Consider the following 17,153-nt stretch of genomic DNA (forward strand, 5'->3'; position numbering starts at 1 on the left):
CTGAGCTTCTCCTCCAAGTTCACTTTTCTTCCAGAACCATCCATCTTGAATTAAACTCCCTTATATTCAATTGATTCTTACCTGTACCACATCAAACCAGGGATTAGAATGTAGTACCCAGCAATCACATCAATGTATTGAATAATGAGTAACTGCCTGCCTGTCTAAGTCATCAGTTGTTTTTAGGTCCTCACTGAAAGAGCCCTCATCTTTCTTGCCTTTACCCAGAGCATTCAATGCAGGTGACAGCTCTGGGTTAGTCGCTCAGTCGTGTCTGACTCTATGACGCCATGGACTGTAGCCCACCAGGTTCCTCTGTCCATGGGATTCTCCAGGCAAGAACTCCATTGCCACCCTTTTAAACACTCTTTCCTTTAGTTCCCATACTATGTCCCTTCACTCTTGTTTTCTCCTACATTAAAAAAAATTTTTATTCAAGTATAGTTGAATTATAATGCTGTATTAATTTCTGCTGTATAACAAAGTGATTAAATATTATGCACATATATATATACATTCTTTTCCATTATGGTTTATTACAGGATATTGAATATAATTCTTTGTGCTACCCAGTAGGACCTTGTTGTTTACCCATTCTATATGTAATAGTTTGCATCTGAGAATCCCAAACTCCCAATCCTTCTCTTCTCCATCCCCTCCCCCTTGGAAACCACAAGCCTGTTCTCTGTGTCTGTGAGTCTGTTTCATAGTTATCTTCATTTGTGTCATATTTTAAACTCCACATATAAGCGACATCCTATGATGCTTGTCTTTTTCTGACTTACTTTGCTTAGGGTGATAATCTCTAGGTCCATGCATGTCACTGCAAACGGCATTATTTCATCCTTTTTTATGACTGAGTGATATTCCATTACTCATGCTCTATATCTGTCATATTTATACCACATGCTCTCCATCCATCCATCTGCCGATGGACATTGAGGTTGCTTCCATGTCTTGGTTTTTGTGAATAGTGCTGCTGTGTTGCATGTATCTTTTTGAATTATAGTTTTGTGTGGGGCTTCCCTGGTGGCTCAAATGGTACAAACATCCACCTGCAATGTGGGAGACCCCAGTTTGATCCCTGGGTTGGGAAGACCCCCTGGATGAGGGCATGGCAGTCCACTCCAGTATTCTTGCCTAGAGAATCCCCATGGAGAGAAGAGCCTGGCGGGCTACAGTCCATGAGGTCACAGAGAGTCAGACATGACTGAGCGACTAAGCAGACACATACCCAGGGGTGGGATTCCTGAACCATATGGTAGCTCTATTTTTGGTTTTCTGAGGAACCTCCATACTGTTCTCCATAGAGGTTGCACCAGTTTACATTCCCACCAACAGTATATCTCCTGCTTTTCTTTCTCATTTTCTTTTGCCAACTCTTTACCCTCTACCTGACCATGAAATGATAATCCTCAGGATTCTGACCCCCATGCTTCTTTTGCTCTTCTCCACCATATTTTTTTCTCCAGGAAAGCTCATTTACTCCCACAAAGATCAAGTTATTATCAGCAATGCAGATTTTCTTCTGATTTCCAAACCAACTATTACAGATACATCTACTTGGATGTCCCACAGGCCACCCTCATCTTCACACCTGATCCTTTCCCAAGCTTCCAGATTATAGTGAATGTACTGTCCCCTACCGTCCATCTAAGCAAACATGATGGAAATGTCAGAATTATTCTAGATACCACCTGCCTCTCATTACCCACCCACTTTGGCACACATGCAGCATCTAATTACCAAATCCCTTCAATTCTATCTCCCTAATATCTCTTGAGATCCACCTCCTTTCTCCTCATCCCCATTACCATTGTGTCACTCTAGGCTTCCCCCAGTTCTTTTGGGGGGACTTCTAAAAGAAACTTCTGAATGGCCTCCCTGCCTCTAATAACCAACTCCCCTCCACCTCATACTCCATGTCACTCTGAGGGTGATGACAGATTTAAAGAAAGCAAATATGGCCATGTCTTATTTATGAATTTATCTATTTCATTTCCTATAGAATTTGAAGTAAATTAAACCTTATAAAGAAATTAAATACATACATTTAAAAACAACCAAGAAAACCAGACTTAAACAAAGTTCAAGGTCACAAAGAAAGTTGTAATGAAGATATGAGTTAAAATTGTATGACTGCAAGCTTCCCAGTGTCCATAACAAAAAAAGAAATATATCAATAACATGTTTACATCATCTGTAAAGTGAAAATACTACTTTCTCAGAAGAATCAAAGCTGATTGACAAAAAACACCTTATGTGAGATTTCGCTTGGAGGGTGCTATTGTTTAGGGCACAACTACAATGAGCCTAACAACAGATTTCTGTAATGTTCTTCATTATACGTCAAGTGGTGTGCCAAAACCGTCAATGAAAACAGTTGTTCAGAAGACTAACGATGCCATTCCCTTGCTTGAAATCCTCTGTGGTCCCCCGTTATCATGCAGATATTTACTTGGGAATAAAGTAGCAAGCCCTTTGTGATCCCACTCTGCCTAGCATCATTTCCTGCTGGTCAGCAACCCTCACCTCATGTTAAACTATATGAGGATCCCTTTGCCTGCTTCCTGGGCCTGAAACAGTCTCCATCCCATCCTCACCATCCATCTGAAGAGTTCTTGCTCTTTTTAAAAATTGTTTACAGCCAATTGAGCTGACCTTCCTCTATTCCCCATGGGGGCCCAGTGTGCAATAGCCGCAAACAACAGCCTCCTTGGTGGTCTATGCAGCCTGTGGCCTGTATGGGCTGCCCTAAGGGACCTTGGAGACAACCCTTCTGGTGGACATTTATAATTGGCATGCTATCTCCGGTCTAGGCACCAGACAGGTATGCATGGTGCCTTTGGAAAGCCCCAGGGCACAGTAGCCATTAACCAAAACATTATGTCCATCCACACCAAGCTGCAGAACAAGGAGCATGTAGTTGAGGCCCTCTGCAGAACCAAGTTCAAGTTCCCTGGCTACCAAAAGATCCACATCTCCAAGAAATGGGGATTTACTGGTTTAATGTGGATGAATTTGAAAACACGGTGGCAGAAAAGCAGCTCATCCCAGGTGGCTACAGGTCAGACACATCCCTAACCATGACCCCTGAACAAATGACAGTCTCTGCAGTTAGCAGAGCCTTAGGGCCGTCCCTTCCTTACTCATGGTTTTTGTTGTGTGCTCAGTTATGTCCAACTCTTTGTGACCCCATGGACTAGAGCCTGCCAAGTTCCTCTGTCCATGGAATTTTCCAGGCAACAATATTGGAATGGGTTGCCATTTCCTACTCCAGGGGATCATCCTGACCCAGGGATTGAACCCACGTCTTCTGTGTCTCCTAAATTGCCAGGTGGATTCTTTACCACTGAGCCACCTGGGAAGCCCCCTCCTTAAGCATACCCACCAGTAAATCCTACTTTTCAGTCAAAAAAAGAATTCTTGCTCTTTCAAGACCCAATCCATATGTCAACATCCTAAACACCCCTTCCTGCCAACGTTAAATTCTCCCATCTTCTATGCTCCAATAATTACTTTTACTTGTCACTGCTAAAACACTTATCAAGTTGTTGATAATTACATGTTTATCTCTCTCCTCTACTGGATGGTGTACCAAAGATAAACCCAATTTTTATAGATTTTCTGTAAATATTTTCAGATGAATAAATGAGAGACAAAAATTACAAAAACAACAAACTCACTTAGACTTACCTATTTTATTAATGTACATAATGGATAAAGCACCCATCTTTCCTGGGTGATAGGAATGTTTTTTTTTCAATGAGGTGACTCTGGGTGGGCTCCTGGATGGGGACTGATCATCAGAAAGACCAAATCATGATTAGACACTTTGGAATTTTCAGGCCTAACCCCCCATTCTTATGAGAAAAGAGACGGGCTGGAAATCGAGTTAATGTCTTTGATGAACCACCATAAAATTCTAATAGTATGGGGTTCCAAGAGCTTCTGGGTTGGTGAATGCATGGAGATTTGTGGAAACTAACGAACCCAAAAAGGGCATGTGCCCGTCCCACATAACTTGTCCTATGCATCTCTTCCATCTGGCTCTTCATCTATATCCTTTTATAATCAATTAACAGACAGTAAGCAAACTTAAAAAAAAATTCTCTAGCCTTACCTCTCATCATTCTCTCTCCCGTACTTTTACAACCTGCCCTTGTCTTTCAGTTCTTCAACCAAGCTCTTCTCTGTCACTTCCAGAGCCCCAGTCAGTCACTTTTTCATCACTTCTTCACCTAAAACCCCACTTCACCTCCCCAACTCTTATCTATCCTTTGTGTCTCAATTTAGACATTCTTACCTCTGTGCTCCCTTTGCATTTTGGATTGAATGTCTCACAGCACTCCCATGGTACCGTTCCACAGAGTCTCTCTGTTGTTTACCCGTTAGTCCTGAATGTCCAGCACAATGCCTGGCAGGGAGTTGGCACTCAATAAATACCTGTTGAATAAATAAGTGGAAGAAAGCAATAACCCACAGGGATACAGAACAAGCCATCCAAGGATATTATGAGCAACTGAGTGTGAAAATATGAAACAGTGAGAATACAATTCTTGCTAAAAATTGCATGATTATTCCATTAATCCAGACATGAAAGCATAGTTCTATAGGCCTGTTCTTTTCTGTTCTCTTACATCAATATCGAATCAATATCAACATCAAATAGTGAAAGCAAAAAACACTTAAGGGATCTATTCCTTATTTCTTTTGGATCAAGTTGTGTTCCCTAGAAATATCTTATGATCTAGTAATGGGTATTCTACCAAAAAAAAAAATCATTAAATATAAGAATATGTACTGGAATGTCCATGAAAAGGATAAAGGATATAGTCTCCAGAGAACACTTTGGAAAATGCTGCTCTCCAACAGAATTTGATCTAAATCAACACCTGCCACAGCTCAGACATGCAGGCAGTCTGCGTGCCTGTGTCTTATCTTGTAGCTCGGTCAGTATTCCCATCACAGGGGCCGCTCCAAGAAGCGACTCTGCTCAAAGCTGTCCTCATACATACACCTCACCCTCTGGCATGCTTTTCCACTCTACCTTCTCATCTTCATGGCTAGCCTCAATCCTCGTTCACATCTGCGCTCTAAAATGTACTCGGATTTGCTTGAATTGAAACTTGATTTGAGTGTCGACTCAAATCTATCATTCAAGGCAATGACAAGATCCAAGAGTAATAAAGTCTCATGTGGAAAATGTGTTTCAGCAGAGCATACAATAGGCAGCCAACCAGACACAAACTTTTCTAGCTAATTTATGAGTTTGTACTTACAAGTGGAAGGGCAGGTTGGAATATGAGAACAAGAAAAGCAGGTGAACCACGTTTATATTGAACCTGTATATCAAGTCACAGACTGAACAGATAGGCACATTGATGTTGTCAGACTGTGGAAGAAAGAGCTGTTGACTCCACCTGTGGCTGAAATGATGGGTAGATAAAATATCAACTATTTGAGCCATATGGTGTTGAATAACTGTGGAGTTTCCTATTCAGTCTCCCTTTCATAAAATATCAGTCAAAACAAACATAAACAAATGCAAGGGATAATGGAAAAATTGGTTCAAAATGTTCGATGAGAGAATTTATCTTTAAAGGTTTTAGTGACGTATTTTGCACTATTTGCTACTTTATATTTACTGTCCACAATATACTGTCACAATTAGCTCTCACTTCTCTTTTTTAATTCATCTAACCATTTAAGCAGTGCTCTGAGAGTTCCACAACAGTAAAGATACATTTTCTACTTTAAGGGCCAAAGGACTCATTGATTTTAAAAGAGTACTTTTCTCCCTGACTCATCACCCCTCCCAAAAATATAGGATAGGGAAAATAATCTAATTATGTTATGCTCTTGATACCAAAAAAGAGGGAGGAAGAGGAAATACATAACAAAAGAATGGGGAGACTGAAATATAGCAATTGATAAAATTCAATAGCTATTCCTGATAAAAATTGAAAAGAACTGAGTTTCCTTAACATGATATAGGGATGAATATATTAGAAACCTAGAGCAAATATCTTTCTTTTTTACTTTTTGTTCTGGCCATGCCACACAGTTAATAGGATCTCAGTTTCCCAACCAGGGATGGAAACTGCATTCCCTGCACTGGAAGGTCAGAGTCTCAACCACTGGACTACCATGGAAATCTACATTTTTCTTTAAAAAACAAAACAAGAGCACTTTCTTGGGAATCCCCTGACAGCCCAATGGTTAGGCCTCTGCACCTTCACTAGAAGGGACCCAGGTTTCTTAATAGCAAAATGTTAGAAACATTTCCTTTAAAATCAAAAACAAGGAAAGGATATTTAATATCACTACTGCTGTTAAACATTGTATTGAAAGTCTCAGTCAATGCAATCAGAAAATAAAAAGTGAAGCAAAAGTGTTAGAAAGAAAGAAACAAAACTGCCTATGTTCCTTGTCTCTGGTAGCTGTAATAAATTAGCAAAGTTTAGTGGCTTGAAACAGCACAAATATATTATCTTATAGTTCCTTGGTTTGGAATCCAAAATGGGTCTCACTGTAATAAAGTCAAGGTGTTAGCAGGTCAGCATCCCTTTTTGGTGGCTCTAGAGGGAGAGAACGGAGAAGGCAATGGCACCCCACTCCAGTACTGTTGCCTGGAAAATCCCATGGATGGAGGAGCCTGGTGGGCTGCAGTCCATGGGGTCGCTAAGAGTCGGACACGACTGAGCGACTTCACTTTCACTTTTCACTTTCAAGCATTGGAGAAGGAAATGGCAACCCACTCCAGGGTTCTTGCCTGGAGAATCCCAGGGACGGGGGAGCCTGGTGGGCTGCCATCTACGGGGTCGCACAGAGTCGGACACGACTGAAGCGACAGCAGCAGCAGAGGGAGAGAAAGACACATCCTTGGATTGTCCAGCTTCTAGTGGCTGTCTGCACCCTTTGGCTCATGGCCTCCTTCCTCTGTCTTTAAAGCCAACATCAGGGCAACTCTTGAGGCTGCCATCTCTCTGGTTCTTCCTTTTCTGCCTCCCTCTTCCTCTTTTAAGGACCTTTTAATTATACACATCTATCTCTATAATCTAGGATTCACCCTATTGTAAAGTCAGCTGGTTAGCAAACTTAATTTTTCTGCATCTTAATTCTCCTTTGGTGAATAGCATAACATATTCATATTTTCCAGAGATTTAGGACATGGACATCTTTGGGGGTTCATTATTCTGCTCACTACCTGCCATTATTCACAGATTATTTGAATTATTTGTGTATATAAATAAATTTAAAGGAACTACAAATTATCAGATTTTGTAGTATTGTCATTTGCTAAATTTTTAAGTAGTTATAGCACCAATATTTTTTGTAAAATAAAGATGCCATCTATATCTCATACCTTTCTCATGCTATACTAGTAAGAATACTTGAAACTCTTCTCAATATGGTAATACTTAAATATTTATTGACTTCTATTCATCTTCAAAATATTAAGCTATTTGAGGATTTCCTGAAAAAACACATGACAGGCTGTTATTTTACATACTGTCACACTGAATCCTCATAATGCTGAGAAGCAAATATTATTCTCTCTCTTTTACAAATAAAAAAGCTGAGACTCAGAGAAGTTGGATCACTGGTTATCCAGAAATAAGTCACTGCATGAGTATCTTAATGCAAGATAAACATTACAGCTCTGCAAAGTTCTACCGCTGTACAGTTCCATCTCTCTGCCCTCTCGAAGGTACTTGGTGCCACCACCATTTCTTCCACCCTGAAATGACGTGATTCCATATGTGATTAGTGATAGTAAACAATAATATTGCTTTAAATTTACATAGCATTTGTGTACTTAAGCCGTTGTCATATCAATTACATCTGATTCTCACAATATACAAGATGAATAACAGTATATTAATATTTTGTGTGAAAAAAGGATTCAAAGAGGAAGATTGGCCCAGATGACACAGTTTTTCCTAGCAGACCATAGAACCAGAGTCTCCTAACTTCTAGAACACTGTTCTACACCAAGAAATAAAGTGTGAAAACCCGCAAAACACAAAATGTTCCAAAAGCTTTTTTAACATGTATTTCCATGAGATGTTTGGGGGCAGGAAATAATCTATTCTAAAGTCTCATCATTTTCTTCTGAGTTTCTTTTGAGGGGATAATATTAGGAGTAAATTATTTCTAGAATGTTCTTAATTGATGTTTGAAGTCTTTCTTGGCATTCAAAAGGCAAATGATTTGGTGTTTAAGAACTCAGTTGCTGCAGTCAAAAGGCCTGTATTTGAATCCCTGTTTGACCCCTTACCATGGCAATTTATCTCAGCTCAGTGGGCTTCAGTGTCCTAGTATGTCAAATGGGAATCATTTCACTCCCTTGAGGTAGTGAGTTAATACAGGCTTCCCTGGTGGCTCAGATAATAAAGAATCTGCTTGCAATTTGAAAGACCTGGGTTAGATCCCTGGGTTGGGAAGATCCCCTCAGGAGGGCATGGCAACCCACTCCAATACTGGAGAATTGCCTGGAGAATTCCATGGACAGAGAAGACTGGCAGGGTCTGGGGTCGCAAAGAGTCGAACGTGACTGAGCGACTAACTCTAGCCTAGACTAGTGACTTAATACGTACACAGGCTTAAGTCAGAGCCTGGCCCAGAGTCCGTACTCAGTGAGCACTAGCTATTATTCTCTATTGAGCAGAAGCCTTGCGTATCTATTGTCTTAGTGAAAGATTACAGCGATCAGAAGGTTCCAATTTATATTCGTTGTTAAAAGCTAAATGCTTTCTCTTGCATTTCAGTGATGCCTTTACTGTCACAAAAGCATCTGTATAATGTAAGCACCAACTCTGATAGGAGAGCTAATGAGAAGGATAAGTAGTTTTCTTCTCCCCTCAACCCAGCTTTATTGAAATATAATTGACAAATTAAAATTGCATATATTTAAAGTATATAATATGGTGTTTTGATGTATGTATACATTTTGAAATGACTGTCAAAATCAAGCTAATTATCATATTCATCACCCTACCTGGTTACCACTGGTGTGTGTGTATGATGAGAATACAGTATTATTAACCATAGTCATTAGACTCTACATGAAACTGTACACTAGACCTCCAGAATTTATTCATCTTACATAACAGAAACTTTGGACTTTTTGCACCCATTTTGCCTACTCTTAGACCCTGGAAACTACCATTCTACTCTCTACTTTAATAAGTTCAACTTTTTTAGAGTCCACATATAAGTGAGATCACATAATATTTTTCTTTCTTACATATATCATATCTTCTTTACTCATCCATCTGTTGATAGACACTTAGAGTGTTTCCATATCCTTCCTTAAATTTTTATTTATTTATTTATGGTGCGCTGGGTCTTCGTTGCCGCACAGGCTTTTCTCTAGTGGCATCGAGCAGGGGCTACTCTCTAGCTGCGGTGTGTGGGCTTTCACTCCAGTAGCTTCTCTTGTTTCTGAGTATGAGCTCTAGGGCACATGGGCTCAGTAGTTGTGGTTCCCAGGTTCCAAAGCCCAGGCTTACGAGTTGTGGTGGAAGGGCTTAGTTGCTCCAGGCCTGTGGGATCTTTCCAGATCAGGGATCAAACCCGTGTTTCCTCCGTTGGCAGGCGTATTCTTTACCACTGAGCCACCAGGGAAGCCCCTCCGTATCTTGACAATTGTAAATAACACTGCAGGTAGTTTTCCTCTACAACTTGAGTTCAAAAACAATGAATATCACCACTAAAGATAGTTTATTACTGACAGGGGAAATATATGGGACTTAGGAATGAACAATGAGAGGAAAGAGCATCAAAAGACAGCTGCACCAAGAACCATTGAAGTAGAGGCATTTTGGTACATTTTCACCTGTGTGGTTTGCACAGTGCAAAGCTGGACAAGCTAGAATTCCAGTGTCTTTGCTGAGCAGTTCCACGTGCTAGAACACTCTGAACTTTTGTGTTCCAAGGCTGGCACTACACGATGTACTGTAATAGTAACAAAGACACAGAGATTAACACCAAGCATAGGGTACTGAAACTTGCATGAAATAGTCTCTTCCTGTTTAAGTTAATAGTGCATAATTTTATTGACACTCAATAAAGGCTAACTCATAAACTCTTCTGTCATATAGCAGTTCCGTGCATGCTTGTATTCTCTTAAAGACGTTTGAATTTTATCTAAAAGCCAGCTAGCACTGAAGCTCAGCAAGAACTTAGTAACTCTAATGACATTTCCTCTGCAGGGGCCATGTCTCTCACTCACATGCACTTGAGCTATTTTCTGATACTAGCAATAGGTTCACAACAAACCAAGAAAACACTCTTCTTCAAGATCCTTTGAGGCGATGGCTTGAATCTAAGGGATCTGCCAACCCATCCAAACCTAACTGGGTTCTTAGTTCAATATCACATGGGCTCTGTGACCAAACTCTATTCTATCAGTTCAGTTCAACAAATAGTCACAGAAGTTGCTATCAAGGTCTGTAAAAATAAGACACAAAGGGATTCTACAAGTACAAAGTTAACAGTAATAGCCGTCATTTAATGAGTGTGCACTGCCTACCAGCATGCTAAGTCATCACAAACATTATCTCATTTATATTTAGATATGATTTTTTAAATTTTATTTATGTTTATTTTTGGCTGCGCTGGGTCTTCACTGCTTGATGTTTCATTCTGGGCTTTCTCTAGTTGTGGCAAATAGGGGCTACTCTCTAGGTGTGGCACTTACCTAGACTTGCTGCTGTGGCTTCTCCTGTTGAAGAGCATAGGCTCTAGGGTGAGAGGGCCCCAGCAGTCGCAGCACAGGGGCTTAGTTCCTGGACCAGAGATAGAACCTGTGTCCCCTGCATTGGCCAGAAGATTCTCAACACCTGGACCACCAGGGACCAACAATAGAAACTACTGCTCTCAGTTTACACGTTACAAAACTGAAAGAAAACTTGAGTGATTTCCTCCAAGCTCACACAGCTAGAAAATAGCAGCGCCAGAATCTGAAACAAAGCTGATTCTCCACACTCACCACGAGGCTAAAACTAATGGCCTTGCAGTCAATTTAAAGTTAGTGGTGTGTTCAGGGTATATAGTGTGGCACAAAGGGCCATTTTGGCAAAACTCCCTTCATTTCTCACTCTACAGGTCAAGAACGCTGGAAAGGATTATGGCTGGATGCAAGGAAGGAAGCTACAAACCCTAAAAGACTCCAAATGCATGCATGCTTCTAACAACTGGGAACTGGAAGGGTGATCATCCCCTCCTCTCTAAGACCAGAACCAGAATTAGGAATCACACTACTTGCTAAAAAGGTTTTCTGTCCTCCCATCACAGAATTCTGAAGGGTAACGGCTTCTTAAATAATCTCACCAATAGAGGGCAGACCCTGAATGCCCAGAAAACTGTACCCTTAAATGCCCTTGGACCCAGTTTCCTTAAAAGCTCACATATAATAAAGAGTTATAGCTGCCAGTCCTTCTGGTTACATTAGTGACCCCAAATTTATTTCATTTATTTGAAGTAAGGTCTTATTTTTAAGAGAACAGTATCAAAAACAAACTTCATGTTTCTACAAGTTCCCAATCCCAATAATGCAAGGATTAGAACAAAACTTACATATACCATTAGCAGGCTTTCCCAGCAAACCCAAGGACAGATGTGTACTTGATAAAATTCAGAAATCTGAGGGCTAACTGGCAAAGATCAGTTAAAATAAATAAGCTATAAACAAAATATTTGTCCTAGAAAGGCCCACCTACTTGAAAACTGGCAGAAAAAAATTTGCCTTAGTGCTAATAAATTCTTTTTTGGTTTTATTTTATTTATTATATATTTATTTCTGGCTTCACTGGGTCTCCATTGCTGCATGCAGGCTATTCTCCAGTTGCAGTGCTTGGGCTTCTCATGGGGTGACTTCTCTTGTTCTGGAGCACGGGCTCTGGAGCATGGGCTGGGTAGTTGTGACCTACACTAGCTTAGTTGCCTCATGGTATGTAGGGTTTTCCCACTAATAAATCCTTGATTTTTTAAAATTAAATGAATTATGTGCTTTTTAAAACAATAACTAGAGGCAGTCCTAAGATGGTGGAGAAATAGGACAGGGAGACCACTTTCTCCCTCACAAATTCATCAAAAGAACATTTCAACACTGAGTAAATTCCACAAAACAACTTCTGAATGCTGGCAGAGGACATCAGGCACCCAGAAAAGCAGATCATTGTCTTCAAAAACAGGTAGGAAAAAATATAAAAGATGAAAAAAAAAAAGAGATAAAAGAGGTAGGGAGGGAACTCCGTCCTGGGAAGGGAGTCTTAAAAAGAGAGAAGTTTCCAAACACCAGGAAACACTCTCGCTGCCGGGTCTGTGGCGAGCCTTGGAAGCACAGAGGGCAACATAACAGGGAGGAAAAATAAATAAATAATTAAAACCCACAGAGAACGAGCCCAACGGTAACTCCCCCAGCGGAGAAGCAGCGCAGACGCCTGCATCCGCCACTAGCAAGCGGGGGCTGGGCAGGGAGGCGCGGGCTGCAGTGCTTTTTAAGGATCGGGCCTGAATGCCCCGAGTGGAACCAGAGTGAACTAACTTGGGCTAGCAAACCGGACTGTGGGATAGCTACCACGCAAAAAGCTCTAACATAAGACACCACCAGGACCGCGCACAGAACAAAGGACAGAACAGAATTAGCCGGCTGCAGACCATCCCCCTCCGGTGACAGGCAGCCAGAGTCGGAAGGGCTGGAAGGGGTCAATTGCAGCCCCAGAGAGACATTACCTACCAAACTGCAAGCAGGCTTCTTCGCTAACTAAGACTTCTGGACTTCTGGGGTTCTGGACAGTCACCATCTGCCTAAGAAGGGGCGCCAGTTGTACACCCAGAAAACTGACCAGCAGGGACGGGAAAGGCGGTAAGTCGCAGCAACCATGCTCGCCAAACACCCGAGCTACTTGGACCTGGGGAGGGCACAAAACACAGGCCCAACCGAGTCTGAACCTCTGAGGACTACCTGAGTGCCTGAGCCTGAGCAGCTTAGAACGGGGAGGTGCATGCAGCCCAGGGCCGGCCTCAGACAGTTCCCGGTGGAGTAACCTAGAGCCTGAGCAATGTGCGCCGTGAGCAAGGGCAGGCCCAGTGTGGCTGAGACACTGCAAGCACACGCCAGTGTTGTTTGCAGCGTCCCTCCCTCCCAACAGCGCAACTGAACAAGTGAGCCTTAAAAAAGTGTCTACCACCACCCCCCTTGTGTCAGGACAGGAATCAGACACTGATGAGACCAGCAAACAGAAGAAGCTAAAACAGAGGGAACCACCTTGGAAGTAACAGGTGCAATAGATTAAAACCCTGTCATTAGTACCGACTATAAAGGAAGGGGCCTATAGATCTTGAGAAATATAAGCTGGACCAAGGAACTATCCGAAAATGAACTGACCCCACACTGCCCACAATAACACCAGAGAAAGTCCCAGATATACCTTTACTATTTTTACGATCATTCTTTTTTTGTTTGTTTGTTTTTTCTTTTCTTTTCTTCTTTTTTTTAACATTTAAAAAATTTTAAACCCTCTATTTCTCCTTTAATTTTTATTTTTATAACCTACTATTACTTTTCAAAAAAAAAGAGACCCTATTTTTAAAGCAAATGCCATATATATATTTTTGTGGTTGTTGTTTTTTAATAATTCTTGTGACTTTTTTTTTTTCTTTCTTCTTCTTCTTTTCTTTAATATTGTATTTTTGAAGATCCAACCTCTGCTCTAGATTTTTAATCTTTGCTTTTTGGTATTTGTTATCAATTTTGTACCTTTAAAAACCCAATCTTCAGTACCCATTTTTACTTGAGAGCGAGATTACTGGCTTGACCGCTCTCTCCTCCTTTGGACTCTCCCTTTTTCTCCACCAGGTTGCCTCTGTCTCCTCCCTCCCCCTTCTCTTCTCTACCCAACTCTGTGAATCTCTGTGTATTCCAGATGGTGGAGACCACTTAGGGAACTGGTTACTGGCTGGATCTGTCTCTCTCTTTTCATTTCCCTCTTTTATCCTCCTGGCCACCTCTGTCTCCTTCCTCCCTCTCCTCTTCCCTGTATAACTCCGTGAACATCTCTGAGTGGTCCAGACTGTGGAGCGCACATAAGGAAGTGATTACTGGCTAGCTTGCTCTCTCCTCTTTTGATACCACCTCATCTCATTCCAGTCACCTCTAACTCCCCCCTCCCTCTTCTCTTCTCCATGTAACTCAGTGAACCTCTCTGGGTGTCCCTCAATGTGGAGAAACTTTTCATCTCTAACCTAGATGTTTTATCATGGGTGCTGTATAGATGGAGAAATCTTGAGGCTACTGTAAAAATAAAACTGAAAACTAGAAGCAGGAGGCTTAAGTCCAAATCCTGAGAACATCAGAGAACTCCTGACTCCAGGGAACATTAATCAATAGGAGCTCATCAAACGCCTCCATACCTACACTGAAACCAAGCACCACCCAAGGGCCAACAAGTTCCAGAGCAAGATATACCACGCAAATTCTCCAGCAACACAGGAACACACCCCTGAGCTTCAATATACAGGCAGCTTAAAGTTACTCCAAAACCATTGTCATCTCATACATAACTCATTACTGGACACTTCATTGCACTCCAGAGAGAAGAAATCCAGCTCCACCCACCAGAACTCCAACACAAGCTTCCCTAACCAAGAAACCTTGACAAGCCACTGATACAACCCCACCCACAGTGAGGAAACTCCATAATAAAGAGAACTCCACAAACTGCCAGAATACAGAAAGGCCACCCCAAACGCAGCAATATAACCAAGATGAAAAGACAGAGGAATACCCAGCAGGTAAAAGAACAGGATAAATGCCCACCAAACCAAACAAAAGAGGAAGAGATATGGAATCTACCTGATAAAGAATTCCAAATAATGATAGTGAAAATGATCCAAAATCTTGATATCAAAATGGAATCACAGATAAATAGCCTGGAGACAGGGATTGAGAAGATGCAAGAAAGGTTTAACAAGGACCTAGAAGAAATAAAAAAAGAGTCAATATATAATGAATAATGTAATAAATGAGATCAGAAACACTCTGGAGGCAACAAATAGTAGAATAATGCAGGCATAAGATAGGATTAGTGAAATAGAAGATAGAATGGTAGAAATAAATGAATCAGAGAGGAAAAAAGAAAAACAAATAAAAGAAATGAGGACAAGCTCAGAGACCTCCAGGACAATATGAAACGCTCCAACATTCAAATTATAGGAATCCCAGAAGAAGAAGACAAAAAGAAAGACCATGAGAAAATACTTGAGATAATAGTTGAAAACTTCCCTAAAATGGGGAAGGAAATAATCACCCAAGTCCAAGAAACCCAGAGAGTCCCAAACAGGATAAACCCAAGGCGAAACACTCCAAGACACATATTAATCAAATTAACAAAGATCAAACACAAAGAACAAATATTAAAAGCAGCAAGGGAAAAACAACAAATAACAAACAAGGGGATTCCCATAAGGATAACAGCTGATCTTTCAATAGAAACTCTTCAGACCAGGAGGGAATGGCAAGACATACTTAAAGTGATGAAAGAAAATAACCTACAGCCCAGATTACTGTACCCAGCAAGTATCTCATTCAAATATGAAGGAGAAATCAAAAGCTCTACAGAGAAGCAAAAGCTGAGAGAATTCAGCACCACCAAACCAGCTCTCCAACAAATACTAAAGGATATTCTCTAGACAGGAAACACAAAAAGGGTGTATAAACCCGAATCCAAAACAATAAAGTAAATGGCAATGGGATCATACTTATCAATAATTACCATAAACGTAAATGGGTTGAATGCCCCAACCAAAAGACAAAGACTGGCTGAATGGATACAAAAACAAGACCCCTATATATATTGTCTACAAGAGACCCACCTCAAAACAAGGGACACATACAGACTGAAAGTGAAAGCCTGGAAAAAGATATTCCATGCAAATAGAGACCAAAAGAAAGCAGGAGTAGCAATACTCATATCAGATAAAATAGACTTTAAAACAAAGGCTGTGAAAAGAGACAAAGAAGGCCACTACATAATGATCAAAAGATCAATCCAAGAAGAAGATATAACAATTATAAATATATATGCACCCAACATAGGAGCACCACAATATGTAAGATAAATGCTAACAAGTATGAAAGGGAAAATTAACAATAACACAATAATAGTGGAAGACTTTAATATCCCACTCACACCTATGGACAGATCAACTAAACAGAAAATTAACAAAGAAACACAAACTTTAAATGATACAATAGACCAGTTAGACCTAATTGATATCTATAGGACATTTCACCCCAAAACAATGAATTTCACCTTTTTCTCAAGTGCTCACGGAACCTTCTCCAGGATAGATCACGTCCTGGGCCATAAATCTAGCCTTGATAAATTCAAAAAAATTGAAATCATTCCAAGCATCTTTTCTGACCATAATGCAGTAAGATTAGATCTCAATTACAGGAGAAAAACTATTAAAAATTCCAACATATGGAGGCTGAACAACGCGCTTCTGAATAACCAACAAATCACAGAAGAAATCAAAAAAGAAATCAAAATATGCATAGAAATGAATGAAAATGAAAACACAACAACCCAAAACCTGTGGGGCACCATAAAAGCAGTGCTAAGGGGAAAGTTCATAGCAATACAGGCATACCTCAAGAAACAAGAACAAAGTCAAATAAATAACCTAACTCTATACCTAAAGCAACTAGAAAAGGAAGAAATGAAGAACCCCAGGGTTAGTAGAAGGAAAGAAATCTTAAAAATTAGGGCAGAAATAAATGCAAAAGAAACAAAAGAGACCATAGCAAAAATCAACAAAGCCAAAAGCTGGTTCTTTGAAAGGATAAATAAAATTGACAAACCATTAGCCAGACTCATCAAGAAAAAAAGGGAGAAAAACAAAATCAATAAAATTAGAAATGAAATTGGAGAGATCACAACAGACAACACAGAAATACAAAGGATCATAAGAGACTACTATCAGCAATTATATGCCAATAAAATGGACAACGTGGAAGAAATGGACAAATTCTTAGAAAAGTACAATATTCCAAAACTGAACCAGGAAGAAATAGAAAATCTTAACAAACCCATCACAAGCACAGAAATTGAAACTGTAATCAGAAACCTTCCAGCAAA

The 17,153-nt window shown here is 40.4% G+C and overlaps 1 non-coding gene across 1 annotated transcript; it reads left to right on the forward strand.

Moving 5' to 3' along the window:
* Positions 1-2,641: 2,641 nt before the first annotated feature.
* On the forward strand, positions 2,642-2,776 carry LOC120862292. Its single transcript, XR_005720722.1, has one exon. It is a non-coding gene; the product is annotated as a small nucleolar RNA SNORA70 (small nucleolar RNA).
* Positions 2,777-17,153: the final 14,377 nt, after the last annotated feature.

Source organism: Oryx dammah, unplaced genomic scaffold (assembly GCF_014754425.2).
Source record: "Oryx dammah isolate SB20612 unplaced genomic scaffold, SCBI_Odam_1.1 HiC_scaffold_3, whole genome shotgun sequence".
Lineage (NCBI taxonomy): Eukaryota > Metazoa > Chordata > Mammalia > Artiodactyla > Bovidae > Oryx > Oryx dammah.